The sequence below is a fragment of the Prinia subflava genome, chromosome 12 (assembly GCF_021018805.1).
Source record: "Prinia subflava isolate CZ2003 ecotype Zambia chromosome 12, Cam_Psub_1.2, whole genome shotgun sequence".
Lineage (NCBI taxonomy): Eukaryota > Metazoa > Chordata > Aves > Passeriformes > Cisticolidae > Prinia > Prinia subflava.
In genome coordinates this window covers 1,774,292-1,792,826 of record NC_086258.1, presented here as the reverse complement: position 1 = coordinate 1,792,826, position 18,535 = coordinate 1,774,292, and the positions used below count along the sequence as shown (strand labels likewise).

Below are 18,535 nucleotides of genomic sequence, written 5' to 3'. Positions count from 1 at the left end.
CAAGTACCTCCCTTCTCCCTGCCCAAGCAGCAGTGTCCTTCACTGTCCCTTTCCAGAGCTTCCTTCCCACCCTGACAGGCCCAAAGAGCACTCAACACACTGACATTTTCACTGTTCCTAAACACTGGCATCTCTCTCCAGCTTTTTTCATTTTTTTTAAACAATCCTTAAAACATATCAACTAAAAGTCAGCAATAGCTCTCTCAAGACCTACAATCCTCCACTGCAAAGTCTCACATAGCAACCATCCCCACGACATGTTAACCACAGAGATGACAGATGGGGTATTAAGAGCACTCAATCTAAACCACCTTCCTCCCTCCCTGTTCTCAGGGGGCTCCACTATAACCTTTTACTTAACTGTGCTCAAACTTGCACTCAGAAGGAGATCAGGTTGCTGAGTCGCAGAATTATTTGGGCTGGAGGAGATCCCCAGAGGAGCATCTAATCCCACCTCCTACTCCAAGCAGGGTTAGCACCAATTTCAGAGCAGGGCTTTGGGGCTTTGTCCAGCTGTGCCTTAAAAACCCCTGAGGATGGAGTCTCCCCCCACCTCTCTGGACAACCTCTCCCACTGCTCAGCTGTCTGAAGAAGGAAAACAGATCAATCACTGTCAATCCTCCTGCTATGCACCTTCTTGATAATCTGCTCTTGGCTATTCCAGAGCCTCCTCTGGTCCCAGCTAAACCACCCTGACTCCATCAGTGTGCTCAGGGAAGCCAACATTCAGATTAATTTACTCAATATTTTCTCCCCAGTTTATCCCTGGTGATATAGAGGCTCCCTCCAGGCAGTGAGACAGCTCCAGTCAGATTTTGCCATGACTCCCACTGGCTTGTTCAGAGGGAATCTAGGGAATAACTGGGTCTGTCCCACAGTGATGTCAGAGTGTGGCAGGAGCACAGCTCTCAGCCCTCTGCCTAGAGAGAGCAGGGATCACATGCCCACTGGAGATCTATTTTGGAGGGGTATCGGGTGGCACTTTCTAAATCAGCCTGTTCACCACGGTGCTGAGCAGGAGCAGGGACACCGGGACTCTGCTACCCTGGCACAGGGCAGGGACTGGGGTAAGGCTCAGAGCCCACCACAGCGGCTCAGGTGGGGGTTTCTCAGCTCAGAGCCCACCAGAAGTGCTGAGGCATGCAGGAAAGCACGAAGGACATGGCAAGGATCAGTTCCTGCCCAGCTCCCAAAGCAAAGCCTCTTCTGCCTCCTGGGAGCAGCAGCCTTCGGTCGATGGCAGGGTTGCATCCCTCAGAATCTAGGTACATGATGTCAATGCAGCTACTTTTGGCAACTAGTGCTGGAATCTCATTAAACCCACAATTTGAGGGGTTTTTTTTGGATGTGATCTGCTTTCCATCAGAGCACAGGGATCGCTGAGAGCATGCTCCTTCTTTAATGTGACAGAGGTTGGTCTCCACTGCCTGCTGGTTACCTGCTCCCTTCTCCATTTTAAAACACTGCTACAATATTTGTTTTCCCAAACTTCTAGAACTCCTTTGGTCTTCCCAGATTTATTACAATTTGGCAGCCAGGATTCAGAAAGCTGCTTTGCCAATTTGTTTTAAACAAACAGGTTCCAGTGTTGCTCAAGTTCCAAAAGTCTTTGAAATGTTATCTTGGGTTTAACACCCTCCCTGGTTACCAGTGCAACCAAGGTATTCTGAGAGAGTATCATCCAGCTTCTCCACAAAAAATGGGAAAGAAATGTTTTACTTCCCTGCATTGTTATCAGCAATCAGTTGGGTTTAACATTTCCCCACAATATAAGCACCACTGATGAAATTTATTTTGTTTTACAGATATTAAAATAGTTCTCGCTGCCCCATGATATATTTGCTGTGCTTTTTCAGTTATCTTTAACTTTCCTTATCAACTGCCTACCTTCAAAAATACCGACTTTACAGTCATAGGTTCTTATCTACAGCCTTTGTTTTGCAAATTGCTCATAGTTGAGCCTATTTAAAAGCTAAAACATGATTACTGGGGCAAGTTCTTTGCAAAACGAGAAGAGAAGAAAACCTTTGCATGGAGCTGCACATAGTACCTGGGAACTGCTGATTTTTGCAAGGGTGGAAGCCAAACTTCAAGAGACAGTTCAGTGAAAACCAAACCAGAAACAGGATTTGGGAACATCTAATTGAGCTGCTCATCTAAGTCTCCCTCAAACCACCACAAATCCTGATATTAGTAAAAGCTACATTTTATGAGTTTTGCAATTTCTCTTATATTTGTAAAAATAAAACTCAGAGCACCTGTAGCTGGCAAAGAGCCCCTGCCCTTTGCTTGAGGAGCACTATGGGCTCTGCTCCAGTGGCACCAAAAAAATATTAATAAAAACGAAGAGCCATGCCCTACAGCCACAGGAAGATACCAGACTGGAAGAAGCTTTTCCAATATCAGAAAGAAGCATAACTGATCGTCCTTCACTGCATTCCACAGATTGCAGTAACTCCAAACACCAAAATGCAGTGAGTGGGAAGTGCTCCAGCCCTCCCACAGCACCCCAGGAGCCAGAGGGGACAATACAGGCTGTGACCTCAGTGGGCACCATTCCTCCAGAGGCTGAGCACAACCTCCAGCCAAGGCAGCCAAGTCTGGGTACACACAGCTGTTGCATTTGGCTTGAGCAAACTTTGTTTATGACCCAAAGTGGTTTAAAAGTTTAATTTATGAAGTGCCTGGCAGAGATGGGAGCAGTGAGTGGCAACACTCACACATCACCTGAAAAACAGCACCGAGCCTGGAGACCCCAGCAAGGATTTCCAGGCAGGTCCAACCATGTTCCACTGGGTTTTACTATTTACTAGTACAGCTCTGCAAGATAAAATTTAACTTCCCATGTACAGAGGTGAAGTTGCCATTAATTAAACATTCCAGCAAAATACCTACCATGACTAAAGACAGCTCAGAAAAGATCTTTGCTTACCAAATGTATTTCAAGCAATCAAAGCAAATGTTCTGCTTATAAACAAAAGAAAAGCCAAGAACACAGAAAAAAGCTCAAGCAGTATTTTACAACTTGGGCAAGGCAGAATGACCAATTTTGATTAAATTTTCTGGAGACAACAAAAAACAGAAGCCCACAGAGATGTAATAAGATTTAGCAATTACACATAAGGCAGGTAGCAGTAGGAAAATCACAGTATTGTTTGAGGCAAAGGCAAGAGAAACAGGAGAGATGAGAATGGAAAAAAACATGTAAAACAATGATGCCTAAACCAAAAAAAAAAGGACCCCATTTACCTCTTTTCCATATTGAAAATGAACTGAAATTAAAGAACAACAAATTAAAACAGAGGAAATGAAATTCCACAGCATACTATGTGCATTGAGCCTCTGGGACATATTGCCACAGAGCAATGTGGGAGTAATTCAATAAAATATTGGAAGTAGATCTCCATAATAAGAACATCTGTGATTCCATTAACAGAGTAAAAGAGAGCACACTGGAGATAAATTTTCCTCTAGCCAGGCATAAGCAAACCAGTAACTAATGACCAGAAAGTCAGCTCCTGCACAGGCAGGTTATTCCACAGCTGGCTGCACTTTCCTGTGCCTGTGATAAGATGGGTGCCTGAGTAGGTGGGCTGTGATCCCAGCCAGTTTGGCAAGCTCTGTCTCTATGGATGGAGATCACATTTCAGTTTTCAGCAGCTTATTGTGCAGCTTCTCAAAAAGAGAAACAACACTACCCACCTTTTTTTCCTCTTTTTTTTTTAAAGAGATTACCCTCTGTGACACAAAAAGAGCAGATGAAATTTCAGCCAAACCTATTAAAGAAATACCTGTGGAGCAGTGAGCGACCCTGGAACGCTCTTGGTGGAAACACAGCTATTTTGGAAAGTTCTCAGCACCTGAAAAAATGGGTTTACTGAGGAAATCAGTAAGATTTTATCTGGAGGGGCTGCTACAGGAGAGCCCCATGGTTAACCCTAACAATGAAGATTCTCAGGAGCACCTTCCTGCATATTCATACTCCCATGTTTCAGGGTAAATGGGAGCCTGAGAAAGTTTAACAGTGACCAAAATTGAAGGAGGTGCCTCAGGAGGGGACAGGGTCTGCCTCTCCTGGGGAGAAGAGGTGAGTGAACACAGCAGTGCTCACCCACAGAGCCCATGTGGGGCAGGAGCTGCTGGGGCTCAGGGGACAGGAGCATTCCCTCCCTTTCCCACTGTCCACAAGAACTTGCTGCCAGCTCCGGTTTTTGCACATCTGGCCCAGCCTCAGCCCTGGCACATTGCTCAGAGCTCAGACACTGCACACGCTCCCCGAGAGCCCCCAAAGCCACTTCGGCCCAGAATCCCCAGCCAGCATCACAACTGTGCCCACACAACACCCTGCACATCCCAGAGGCGCCAGGCACACATCCCTGAGGGAATACCACGATCTGGGAACCCTCCCAGAGCTGTGGGAGGGAAAGCACAGTGCAAAGAGCCACCCTATCCCCACCAGCCCAGGCAGAAAAGCCTTCAGCTCCCAGCACTGCCACCTCCCCAAACCCCCTGCACCACTGCCAGCAAGCCTCCAAAGGCTTCATCCAAAGACAGAACCAGGAGGGGGAGAAGGGACTGAGCTGACCAAGCTGAGAGCCAGGTTCAGCTGGAAGGACCCTACCTGCCTCTGCCAGGGCCTGCTGAGCACAGGGAACAACTGCTGTGTCTCTCTGGAGCTCCACAGGTTGAGCCAGGCTGTAGTTTCGACATTCCTTGCAACTTTCCACCAGCACACACATGATATGTTCAAACTTGAGTAACTCCTCCCTCCTCCCTCCCTCCGCACACACAGACAAGCCCAGGAGATGGCCCTGCCTCTATCATCCCAGTTCCTATAGCAACTCCTGACCCAGCAGATGGAAACAGAGCTGTTTTCTAGGCAAATCTGCCTTCTTGGATTCCTCTGCTCTTCCCTGCTGTTGGCCCCTCCTTGCTCCAGTGCTCTCCCTGGGGGCTGCTCCGCTGGCACCTGGCCCAGACTTCGCCTGGAGGAAGGCCAAGCTTTGAATTCATTTAGTAAAACCACAACATAAAGCAGCTCTCCTGCTCAGGAAGCAGGGCCCGTGTAGTCCCAGGGGCAGGCCAGGCACCGCAGAGCCAGCCTGCACCTTCTGCTCCCCACAGCGGCCTGCGCCCGCCGGAGGATCCCGGCAGGAGCACCATCCTCACCTTCCTCCCTCCCCAGCCTGTGCCAGCCGTGAGGAAAGGTAAAAAGCCACAGAACCAGTCATTTATTAGCAAGTGCGGCCAACAGAATCATTATAACCCTGGGCACTTCTCAGCCATTCAGACTTGTGCTTCCCAAGTCTTTCCTGGAAGAGGGTGAGCCCAGCTGTGGCAGCAGGGCTCCGTGTTCATCCCAGCAGCTCACCCACTGCTGCCCTCAGGGCAGGGCCCCACGGCACGGGGCACCAAGGCAGCTGGCTGAGAACAGCACACCACATTCAGAGCCTTTTCTCCAAAAATACAGAAACTGAGGGAAAATAAAGAACTCCAACCAGGCTGTGGCATTTCAGGGGAGGTAATTACCAAGGGTGACAGTGGGAATGTCAGGAGCAGGTGGCTCCGTGGTGACAGGACAAGCAGGACACACTGAGCTGGTCACAGTTGTGACACTGTGAGACCACCCAAACACACCACAGGGGCATCCAAACTGCTCTTGGGCTGCACAGCCCTGCAAAGCCCTTCCACCCCCAGCACCCACTGCCATCCCTGCCCACGTGGGCTCTGCTGGAGAGCCCTGGAGGGCACAGCAGGATGGGGCCACGCTCATGTGGATGAGGAGGGCACTGGGGCTTGAGGGAACCTCTGAGGGCACAGGGATACAACCCCAGCAGGAGCCACAGCAGCACAGGGAGACTGGAGAGCAGAAGGAATGTGCTGACCCTGCCTGCTGGGAAATGCAGGTGCCAGCTTGCCTCCTGCAAGGGAGCTGCTCAACAAGGGGAGGGCTGCAATACCTCACTCACACACCTGGCAGGGGCAGGACTGCTCCCAGGGCCAGCAGAGCAGGGCTGGGACAGCAGAGCCAGGGTGGGAAGTGATGCCAGCATTGTACAGGACTCACAGGGACTCCACAGCAGGAGGATGAAGAGGGGACAGCAGCCATTCAGCCCATCCTGCAGAACCCCACAGGCTACACCAGCTTCCAGCAGGAATCCCAGCAAAGCCTCGACAGAAGCAGCAGGTATTTGGGGTATCCCAAAGGAAAAAAGGAAGCAGACATGAAGTACACTGTGCCCATACTAAATCCCAACTAGAAAATACAGCTGTGAGCTGCAAGATGCAGTCAGATGCCACCTTGCTCCCATTTTCCTGCCTGCCCCATTCCAGCCACATAATTCACCTCTGGTTTGAGAACAGAAAACTATTTTCTTTTTCCCTCCATGGTAATTTTTCCATGCATCAGGGAGTTAATCAGCACAGAGGGATGGGATTGTAGATGGCTGGGACATGACCAGCAGTAGGGTGGACATGGGAAGACATCAGGCCCCTTTCTGCCTGCTCCAAAGGGGTGTTACTCATTCTGATAATGCCCTGCCAAGGCACTCTCCTCCCAAAACAAGGATGCCTGCCCTGAGAGCATAATGGTACATGGGAATCAAGCTGGATACAGGCCCCTGGGGTAAACTGGGACCAAACAATTCCCTTTGCAAGATACAGGGCAGATTGTGGCAGCAGGAAATGCTGGACATCCAGGAACAGGGAGTCAGGAGTGGCATCAATAAAAGCACCAAAGCAGATGCATATCACACAAAAAACATCAAGGGTCTTGAAAAAGCTCCTGACTTCCCTGTGGTGTTGGGAAGAGCACTGGCTCAACTCACAAACAGCTCTGAGGAGCTCCTTTCCCTGGGGAAGGACATTGCTGTGGAGGCACAAAACACTGCTGGAAAACTGCTGACCTTGCAGTCAAACTCACTTGAGCAGTTCAGCACAGAAAAAGGCTCTCTGCTGGATGCCCTCTGAGATGTAACTTGATCCCACAGTACACATCCTCTAATCAATCGAGGGATAAAACAAAGCAGAAAACAGTCCTTTTTTTTTTTTTTACTGGAATGAGCCCAAATATGCACAATAACAGATCCCACTCAGAGCTATTGCAAACTCAAGTACTTGGGAGAGTTTTGCATCTCACATCGCAGAGGGAGCATACTTCTGCAATAGCATCATTGCTTCTCAAATTGGGTATTTGAGAGACTTCCTAATGACCTCATAGCAGCACATGTGACCACAAAGTCATCTTCTCAAAGGACCAGGAATAACATCAACAGACCCTGTTTTGGTTGTGCACAGGACAGCTTTCCTCAGCACAAGCTGGTTCCTCACGAGGGAGCAGAAAGGAGCAGGCTCGGGCCAGAGATTGGCTCTGGCAACGTGATTGTTTCTCCAACAGATTCTGTTTGGCCTTGGAAAAGATCCGTCCATTTAACAGATGAAGACCCATTAGCACATGCTGAACTCCACATACAAATTTAGACACAAAAGCTTGTTTATCCCAATGCAGGCCAAAATCGTTTGGTTTAAGGCATCTATACAATCATGTGAATCCCAGAAGTATTCCAAATGCATTCCAAGAGATAAGAGGTGAACTCACAAAACACAAAATAATGATTTGAAAGGGTTTCCAATTTTTTTTTTCCTCCCAGTGCTTAAAAATAATCCGCTATGCTGAACAGCAGAGCAGGAATTAGGAATTTGTGGGTGATGAACTGGTGAGCTGATCACACTGGGATGGGGAAGTTGCCTTTTGCTGACCCCAAGCCACCCCCAGTCAGGTGGCACTGGGAGAAATAAATGAGTGGACACCTGTGAAAATGTTAACCCTGGGGTGAAGGCAACTACACAAACAGCTCAAGACAGAGTGATGGCCTTGAACACCTGAGAAGATCCATCCTCTGTATCCAGCACAAGGCTTCTACAGAGGAAAAGTGACAAAATCCCTGTGGAATGGTCAGGACACCTGCACCACACAACTTCCCCAGTTACCAACAATGATACGGGAACACACATCCAAGCAGGAATAAGGAACATCATGAAACAGCACCCAAGAGCTTCTTCTGCCAGGTCTCTCCTTCTGCAGCAGCACAGGAGGTCCACAAAACCTCCTGTCCCACCCCACGGGCTCTGCTCCATGGGCCTTACACTCTTTGCTCCCACCCAGCCCAGCCGTGGCAGGACCTCTGCCTGCTTTATCCCAGGAAGGCTCCAGCAGGACCTGGAGATCCCATGAGCACCAACATCTCCTGTCACACAGAACCAGGACATCACCTGACTGGCCTTGGGCTAAACACAGACACAGCTGAGGAACACAGGACATCCCACTATGGAGGCTGGACCTGCACAATGTTAAAGCTTTTTATTCTTTCAGTGAGAGGTGGTGAAAGCCAGCTCCTGCCTTCACCTTTCCAGGAACTTTTGATAGAACACAGAAGGCTGCTGTAAAAGTGCTCTGTTTACACCCTGCAGCCCTGTCCTGTCTTTACCCAGTGTGAATGTGTTCACTCCCACTGCCCCATGAAACATCTGCTCAGCCCAGCTCTGCTGGAGTCATCCTTCCACTGCAAAGAAATGCACTTCCAGCCATAAACCTAGGAAAAGAGGGAAGTGGGGTAGAGTTTGGCATGATGAGGAGGGCAAGTTTGAGACGTGGCACCTTCCAAGAAACACTGACAAACCATCTCCACACACCAGGTGCTGACTAGAGCTGCTCTGCAGGGTAACAGAAGGCTCAGAGCTGACAAGACAGAGCATGTGGTGACATTACAGACACCTGATGTGGGACACACCCTTCCCAAGGGATGCAAAACAAGGGCTGCAAGGGGAGCAGTAACCATCCACCACATTCCCCCCATCTCGTGCCAAGGAAGCTTTTCCTGCTCTGAAGGGAGATGATCAGAGTCCTCAAGAGGGCACGAAAACCAGAGCAGAACTTCTTTGCCTCTCAGGCACTTCCCAGATCACCAGGACAAGCTCTGGCCCAGCCATGGCACAGGTACATCCATCCCCATGTCCCCAGCTGATACAGTTCTGCAGCTGTGCCAGGCTCCCTGTTCCTGGGCACACAGGCAAAGCCCTGTCCTGCTGGGACATGGGAGCAGAGCCTCAGCACCCCCTTGCCACCACAAGAGTCAGAATGGCAATGGAGGAACAACAACTCTTCCCCAGCTCCAAAAACCTCTGTCAGAGCTTTAAACATTGCCAGGAAAGCTCCAAAGAGGAGCAGCCTCCCATTTGCCCTCTGTTCAAACAGCAGGGTCCCCACCATGGGCTGCCTCAAAGGTGAGGGTAGGAGGGTAACCCCAGGTCAGCAGCAGGGCAGGGAGCTCAGCCCAGCCTCAGTTGCTGCGATGACAAGGGCCCAGAGAACACGTCATCCACGAGGACTGAGCTGCTGGCACACAGCAGGGCTCAGCAAGGACACACTTGTAAACACTCTCCCTGGCCATCGCCGCTGACGCAACCACGAGAAGGGGGCAGAGAAAACCATTCCCTGCAAACAGACATCCCTCCCTGTCCCTGGACACTGGGACCAGCCCAAGCAAGACATCTCCAGCCCTTCTCTTGTCTGCGTGTTGAGCCAAAACCCCTCTGGCTGCAGATGAGGATCGCTGCCACATCGAGGAAGGGCTCAGCTCCCACAAGGCAGAAAACCTCTGCTCTGGGGTTTTGACACCTAATCTCTGGGTCAGTATATTCAGCAGGCACAGGGCCTCTTTCAAAGCTGGCCTTTCTTCTTGAAGCACTAGGTACTGTCTAACATCCTGAGCATTATCCTTCACATGTTCCTCCCCACCATGGCAGCAGGCAGCTCTTTCTGCCCATCATCCCTGTCAGGAGTTTGGAGCAAGGAGATGGTGTAAGGTGTTCTGACAGGCAGAGCTACACAGGTCCTGGGACTGCTGGGGACAGAGTCCTGCTGTCTCTCTTACAGTGATGCTTCCCCACATCTCTTCCTCTCTCCCAGAAGTTCCCCAGATAAATCTATGTTGGCATATCACATCTCAAAACTACAAGCTGTGGGGATCTGAGGACACCAATGTCTGAGTAGAGATTCCCCATCCAGCTCAGAGAAAAGCTAATCAGCATCCTTCACCAGAGATTTTATTGCAGACCTATGGAAAACAACAGCAGAAAGACCAAAGCAAACCGTAAGCACTGGCTGCAAGCTTCATCAAGGAGGAACAGCACGAGGGAAGGGAGAGATTCAGCACGAGCCATGTGATTTTCCCAGCAGGGAAAACCAACCCAACTGAACCATGGAATGGGCAGAGCTCAGCTTGTGGCAGCAATGCCACTACAGCTCCTCCCCCTGCAGCACACAAAGACAGACCTCTGCAAAAATAAGTGGTGCATGGAAGAGCTGGTGGTAACAAAAGAGCTGTCAGCCAACGTCAGCCTGACACTGACGCCCCTGAAGCCCTTTACAGCTGCTGCTCCAGGACCCTCTGGCCATACAACCCCAAACCTGACCTCTGCACTTTGGACCGGAGCGAGCACATGGAGAGCAGCTGACAACAGTGATCCCCACATTTCTGTGATTCCTCAGCAAGGACCCTCATCTTCAAATAACCACGCAGAAGCCCATGCTCCCAGCCCTTTTGGCTGCCCTTTCTGGCATGGAAACAAAAGGCAGGAGCAGTTCAGATGTGCAAGATACCAAAGGGCCCCTCTGCAAGTGAGAATTTGTAACCCACCCAAGGACACTGCTGCTCACTCCACAACACCAGATTCACCCTACACAGGGAATGGTTTGTACTTTAACAGGAGCACAACACGAATCTCCAGAGCAGATTTCAGTGCCAACATCAGGACCACACCACAGGAGCTCTCCTTTTCAGTGCCCATGAAGCATTCACATAATTCCTGTTGCACGAGGGGATGCACAGTCCAGGTATCCAGAGCTGAGTCTAGCAAAGAGGCCTTGGCTAGGGAGGCTTCCACCTCCTCAGCAGCTCTTTCCATCTCAGCCATTTCCCTTCCAAGCAAGGCTTCCTGGCCAGAGCAAGCACGAGGGGTGTTGCAATCCACAGTTGTGTCTGAAGAAATCCAGCCCAGCCCAGACACAGCAGCAGGCCTCTGGTCTGGCCTGACCACGTGCCCTCCCTGGACACCCACTGTGCCCAGGAGCTCGTGGCACATCAGAAGCCAAGTTAACTCCTCAGATGTAGATTGCTGTTCTGCTCCCTTTAACACACAGGACCGTGATGGGTAACTCAGATGTGCACACACTCACCTCATGGGAGTTTGTCTGAAATAAATGCAGCAGACTCTGGGGAAAACCCTCTCCCTCCCATGGCAAGGGGCTCAGGAGGGTGGATAAAAGGCAACTGTGTGCCTTGTGCATATGTGGCTTCAGTCTGGGCAGCATCACCACACTCGGCCTTGGGGCGAAGGATGCTCTGGGGTGCTCATCCTGTGCCTCCTGACAAACATAATTCCAGTGGGAAAACACCCATGAGCTCATTGCAGCAACAGGACATGTCCTACAGGCACTGTTCCACCTGCAATCCCCCACACAGACACAGGAAAACCACCTAACAGGATCCCTGCCTTTTCCTGCAGAAACAGCACGAGGGTCTGCTCATGTTTCCCGTGTTAGCACAGAAAAGACAGAAGGATTTGGATCCATTACAGATTACATTAACCCTACTGGGACATTTCCCACAGCTCACTTAAATGTTTTCAAACCTGCAGGATGAGGTCATTCCAACCTAAATGCCTAACCCACTTTCCAAGGTGGCTCACTAGGTATCATTTCCAAGCAAAAGCAAACAAAAGCTGATCTGGTGTGATACCCTGCTCCATCCCCAACAGGTTCAAGACTTGGCCAGACAAAGCCATGGCTGAGCTGATCACTCACATGCTGGAGACAGTTCCACTTCAAGCAGGAGGTCAGGCCAGAGACCTCCAGATATCCTTTTAGCCAGTGCTTCCCATCCTTGTGTGGCAGCAAATGAGAAGAGGCAGAGTAATTACTGCCAACAAGAAACGCTTGCATCGAGTTGGTCTGGAGAGATCCTTCTAGATAATTTTAAAAGCTTGGATAGCAGAGACCTCAGCACTGACACAATGAGGGCTAATTCTGTACTGCCAGGAATACTGGAGTGCCAGGATCTGAGCCTTGATGTATTGCATGGGTCTCAAACAGGGTCAGCACACTGCGTCACACTGCCCTTGCTCAAATTAACACCCGCCACAAGAGATTCTTTTTTGGCAATGTAACTTCAGCCATGCATTCAAATACAATAGCCTGCAATAATCCAAGACTACAGGTTAAAAGCCAGACAGCCAATAGTTCTCAAGACATTAGAAGCAACTAGAAAATTCATTTCCCACTTTAAGTCTTTACTCTAGGGAGGTCTCAACAGTGCTGCTGCTATTTGGTGTCCTTCCAGTGCTGGGAGAAGGCCAAAGAATGCTGTAGCAGAGACTGAACCACACTAATCACTGGTGGGTTCAGTCCTTGGGAAGATGGCAGTGTCTGCATGAGGTGCTGTGTGGAGGGTGATGGGGAAGCAGCTGCTGAGATGAAAGAGGATTGTTGGTCACCAGAGGAACTGCAATCATTGCTGTTCCTTCCTGATGTCCACCCATGGTATCCACACATGCCACTGGCCAGCAGAGCCCATTTTCTCAGAGTAAAGCCCTGTCCAGGTTGTCCCAAAACATAAAAGAAATACAAGACTGCTGCTAGCCAAGTTTGCAGATGGAAGGCGTCAAACCCATGGAAAAAGGACACTTTGTGAAGTTATTAGAATAATATCCATCACAATCCAGAGAAAGGCAAAACACATACATTTAAAAACCAAAATTTCACAGGATGAGTTCACAGCATTGGGACCCTCATTCAGGGAAAAGCAATGAGCTCTGTATGGCAGCTCTGCTGGTCTGATCCCTTCCCTTCAGCAGCACAGGGGCAGCACCTCAGCCCAAGCAACAACTGGGCACTGGAGGGACATTCCCAGCACCCCAGCTCAGCTCCACTACAAATGCAGAAATGAAAGATAAACATTCCTGGAAGATCACATTACCCAGCATGAAGAGATGACAGCTTGTCAGGGGCAGCAGAAACAGGCTGAGCTCAGTGAAAAGCACTCATCATAGGCTGACATCTTCCTATTGGAGAATACTGATACTCCAGCTATTTCTGCTACAGTATTTATTTTTTTTACCTTTTGACAGGCAGAAACAAACAAGCACAAGTGAAATAACATAACAGTAATCAAGATGGACAACAAAACCCAATGCTTGGCTAGTTTAGCTCTCCATGGGAGGGTAACACAAATGATGGACACCACAACCCAATGACAAATGCAACAAAAACATGCCCAGGCTCTCATTCTTCAAGCAAAAAGAAGAGCTGCAATGGCAGTGTGCTCTGCAGGCTCCATCTCTGTATTTGCTTGTTCTTGAGCAGCTCTTTGTTATTGATGGGTGGGACGTTTTAACACCTTAAATGCTATTCCCAGAGAAACTGAACTAACTCCTCATTTTCACAGCACAAATTCATCTGGTTGGAAGAAAATACCCCGCCCTATTCCTCTGGCCTCCAAACTGCAGCTGGCAGCCTCAGGACACAGGACAGTCCTGGGGAAGAAACACAACTGTTTGTCTGTCCCTCCTCCTCCCCCAGGGCACACGGGAGCCCATCATCTCCGTGCCATCTCCTGACAGGAGCTGACTTGTTTCAGGTTCATTACGCATCCGAGCTCTGCACTGCAGAGCTCTGCAGACAGATTCGGGCACAGCACCCAAACACCACGAAAGAAAAGTCAGATCAGGTCAGGAGAGCATCATCCATGCTGGGAGCACTTCCAAGCAAACACCCAAAGCTGCCGCATTAGGAGAAGACAGGCCCCAAATCCAAATTTTGGAATGACTCCACCCAGTTTAATTCCTTGGTCATGCATTCTGCAAGCATTAGCTCTGAGTGGGCTGGAGTTCTAACAGCTCCACACTCGAAGCGTCATGGACAAAACAAGGTTTAGGCAGCACATGTCAGAGTGCAGATCATCACCTCACACGTGTCCCCTGCCAGGTCTGGGATGACCATGAGCCAGGCTCTGGGTGGACAGACTCAGCAGGATCCCACCCAGGAGCAGAGTGAAGGGTGAAATGGTTGAGCTGCAACAAAAAATATACAACCTCACTGCCATCCCTCAGAGCAACCAGTGTTCTACCAGTCCTTCCCATCAAAAGAGGGAATTATTAGCCAGTAAGAGCATGGAACCAAAGCAACTTATGTTCACAACTATTTTACCTAAAGAATAAAAGAATACCACATAAAAAGCAGATATTTAGTGTATGTAGTACTTGCATTAGTACACTCTCAAAGAAGCCAAATGAAGTTTGATAACCTACATACAGGAGTTTTCCAACTTCATGTGCTTGACTTTCCACCTGTGTGAAATTAAACATTGGAAGAAGTTTCTGATAAACTCCCACAGAACAAACATCCTTGGGTGACAGGGAAAAATAATACCACCAAGCCTGTGCTGATCTGTAAATTCTGCTTTCAATGATTTGTTTCAAAAAGACAGCTCACAGGAGTGATCAAGAGGAGACTACAGGCAGAACATGGCTATGGAGAAGTAAGAGGTTTGAACACATCTTGCCTTATGCATTCCTGTCTTCAAGTTGCATAAAATGCTGATAGACTTAAAGTTTGGGATTTGAAACTTTCTCCTCCCAGTCTGACTCCATTGCTAATTTTTTTTAAAGAGAGATTTGGATCAAGTGGCTCTTTGGCTCCTATTTCAGCGGCCAATAAAAGCTCCACCCACCCCCAATCCATTTTTGCATAATTAATGCCTTCATGATTGGCAAGAAGGGATTTTAGGCACAGAGAGGCTCTGGCTTCAGAAAGATGCCTTCCTACCTTGCCCATGAGAACAGGTTGTACTTTAAAGCTCTGGCAACAAAAGCTCCTCATACTGGGAACATCACCTCAGAACAGCTTTGCTTAATTTTCAACACTCTCAAACAATGGCTGTGGTTATTTTGGAAGAGTAACCCAATTGCCATCAAGAGAAATGGCAACCAGCATCCCTTCTGAGAGTGAGACCAGAGCTTGCTGGGATCCTCTGCAGCAGAACATTACCACCAAGTCTTCCCTGTTCAGAATGTTCTCATGCATTAACAGAAAAAACACCATCAATCCTACATAAATTCCTTTGCTGAAGCCAGCAGCAAAACGTCTGTGGAATTAAGGCAGATGAGAGCCTTCCCTGGCTTGGGCTTATCCCAACCCCACACACACTAAAGAGAGAAACAGAGCTCAGGAAAGATGAAATACTTCCTTGCCATCATGTCCCGTTGCTGTCCAAGCAGCAAGCCCCAGCACTCGAGAGCATCCCTGGGTATCCTGCGTGCTCAGAAGGCTCCTGCTGGAGCACAGAGGCACCCTGAGCTCACCCTGTGGCAGGCTCTGGGCTCTGTGTGTGCCATGAGGACACCGGGCGTGTGACTCGCGTGTTAAAACTTTCTGGCTCACCAGCCGAAGCTCAGATTCTTTCCCTGCAAAACACACTGCATGATCTCATCTGCAAGCAATCAGCCTGAGAAATCAGCTTGTTAAAGGAAGCTTCTAGGAAAGGAGAGAAGTCTCTGGAGGATTTGGGGGCCTATATAATTTTAACCATTTTGTTAAACCCCAGCTGCTCTTCTCCCCATTGGGGTCACACAACCAAGAAACCATTTCTCCTCCCACACAACTCCAGACAGGACAGATTGCCAACACCTAATTGCAGCATCCTATTTGTGTTCTCCATAGCCTGAAAACACTCACATTTTCAAGCAAAACTCATCTCAAGCAGGCACTGAAAGAGTGCAAGGTCAAATTCAGAGCTGCAAGCTGAGCTGCATCCAGAAAAGCAATTCATTAAACATGCAACAGTGATCATCTCTATGTCTAAACCAGAATATTTTCTGAACTTCTGGATGTGTGTTTCAGCATTTCCTCACAATTCTCACAGGGACCCAAGACATGCACCAGAAGACAGGAATAACCAGTAAGTACAGTGGCAGCTCTGCAGAGGAGTAAGGAAAAAGCAAAAAACTCCCTGGAATGCCAGCTTTGTCCTAAGATTGCTCAAAGTGATGTAACAGAGTTTTACCTGAATTTCTGGAGATGCTGCAGGAGCCCTACATCCTCCCTGTGCTACAACATGCCCAGAAGGCAACACTTTTTTAACTCTCCAGTGAAAACCCTGAGGAGAGAGCACTGCAGAGTGCAGGACACAGTGCAGGGTTTGACTCCCAGGCTGCACTCCCAGCCTGGCTCTCCAGGGCACTGTGGTGAGCAGAACGAGCAGTGCTGAGCCCTGTGCTCACATTTGCATCCCCCGAGCTCCCAGCAGCAGGACCACCCCTCTTGCACTCAGCAGGGAGGGAGGGAAGATCAGAGCAGCATCCTGCCTTCTTCACTTCCTTCCATGCTGTCACACCCTGCCTCAGCTGCTCCCAGCAGCATCTCCCAGGCAACCCTTTCCCAGCTGCCCCTCGCTGGCCATTCAAGTGCTTTGAAAGACTTTGCTTAAAATTCTTGCATAGAAATCACTGTTTAATGTTCAGAACACAGGAGGGAGGAGGGGGGAAAGCCAGCCTGTCTCTAACAAAGGGGATCTGGAGGACTGAGCCCTTGGATTATTCCAAGTGAAATGACTGTTCACCACTTCCAGCACCTACTTTCAGTTCAATTTGCAGAACTAACTCTTCTGAAACAGAAGGCAACAAAGATCAGGCAACACACATTTATTGTCCTGAGAGCAGAGAAAAAAGTTTATCACACTGGGTTCTCCCTCACTTTGTATCCTTACAGAAGCTACTTTATATATGTAAAGTAACTTCTTTACAAAAGTTTCTGTATGTAAGGATTCCAAACACCTCAGCCCATAGCTACTGAAGCCACTGCGCAAATCAGGGTGAGGGGCTTGACCCTGGACAATGCAGGATCACAGTCATGCTGCAACTTTTTTCGTCAAGGTGGCACCTTCTAGCTCCGAACGACACTGTGAAGGTCACAGCAACTTGAAATAACTGTCTTGAAAAAGCTTTATGCTTTCTGTGTCTCGAAGAAACACAAAGATCTGACTGCAAACATTCAAGCTAAACAAAATGTTATGAGGAGGAAAAAAAAAAGTCTCCTTCAAGCTTTTTACTCCCCAGCCAAATTCCTTATTTTACCAGATTAAGAGCAGACACCTCCTTCACCCCATCCCCAAACCAATGTCCACTACTAAAACCAAGGTACAGGACAACTGCCCCCAAACTCCTGGAAAACCACAGCTCAGAAAATTCAGAGTATTAATGGAGAGGGGTAATACTGAAGGGCTCAGCTGCTGGCTCCTCTGGTGCAGCTTCTCAACCAAATCATGAAAGAAAAAGAAAAAGGAGACTTTCCAGCTCAAGTTCCAAGTCCTTTTTAAAAATCAGTTTATAACCACTAAAATAAACACAGTAAGAACAACTGTGCAGTAACTGGGAACCTGCAAAAACAGCTGCAGTTTAAGAGCAGTTTAGGCAATGTCTGGCAAACACCAGCAGATACCACAGCCCAGGAGGATGGCAGCACACTGAGGAATGAAACAGTGAATTTCACCCACAAGCTCATCAAGGAACTGCCCAGAATTCACCCATGCTGGGCAGAATCAGCTATTCTGTGCTGTCTACTGCTCCAGTGAGCATTTGCTTCATGTTAGAACTGCCTCTCTCCCAAATTCCAATCTCCTCCTGGATGCCCAGGCTTCTCCCATGCCCTCACCTGCCTGGTGCTGTCTCAGCCCAGCCAAGAGTATCCCAATGTACCCAACACCTGGGCAGGCACACTGCTCTCCTGTGGGCCTGTTGCCCAAAAACCTTCTGCTGGTGGCCCAAAAACCTTCTGTGCTTCTCCAGGGCACAGACCCCAACTGCGCCCAACCTCTCGGGAAACCTTGAAGGGAAGGAAGGGCAAGAAACCTGAGACAATCAGACTTCTCCAAGACACCATGACTTGGATGTTTCAGCTACTCTAAGTCACTTTAGGACATCCCCAGAACAGCAACCACAGCAGATGGTGCAGGATAGCACCAAGCAGCACCTCTGAAGGAAAGCCATCCAGAGCCCTCCTGCCATCTCACCTTTGGGCCCCAGCCAACAGAACTCCCCGGGATTTGGACATTCTGACTTTCTTTAGAACAGAAATCCAATTCTCCACTCAGTGTTATGCGAGGAGCTACCCCAAGCCACATGCTTTGAACATCCTCCTTTGCTGCAAAGCTGACAGTTTTCAATTACAGCCAGTTGGAGTTGTTCTTGGCTCTCTGTCCCTCACCACAGACCTGTGCTCTCCATGGCTGAACTTCTCAGTGTGCACATAAAGCAAATTCAGGAAAGATGCAACAAATAAAAGTCTTCCTGGACACTGACTGGAAAGACAAAAACTCCTAGGAAAGGCAAGGAGACAGCTCTGGGGGAGGAGGAGATGACCTGGGCCATTTCCAGGGGAGGAAAAGCACAGGGAAGTTGTCACTTCACTCTTGAAAGTTTTAA

The 18,535-nt window shown here is 49.0% G+C and overlaps 1 protein-coding gene across 5 annotated transcripts in view; it reads right to left on the bottom strand.

Moving 5' to 3' along the window:
* The window catches only part of LOC134557314 (discoidin domain-containing receptor 2-like), a 58,798-nt gene that overhangs the window by 38,306 nt on the left and 1,957 nt on the right, over positions 1–18,535 (bottom strand). The window contains exons 1-2 of one of the 5 annotated variants that reach the window (XM_063410221.1): positions 4,623–4,772; positions 3,793–3,861 (exon numbers count right to left, since the gene is read on the bottom strand). The exons of 3 other annotated variants lie outside the window; for them this stretch is intronic. The gene's annotated coding sequence lies outside the window, so the exon portion shown is untranslated. Of the gene's footprint in view, positions 1–3,792; positions 3,862–4,622; positions 4,778–18,535 lie in introns of those variants that run through there. One more of the 5 variants, XM_063410219.1, reaches the window with a different exon arrangement.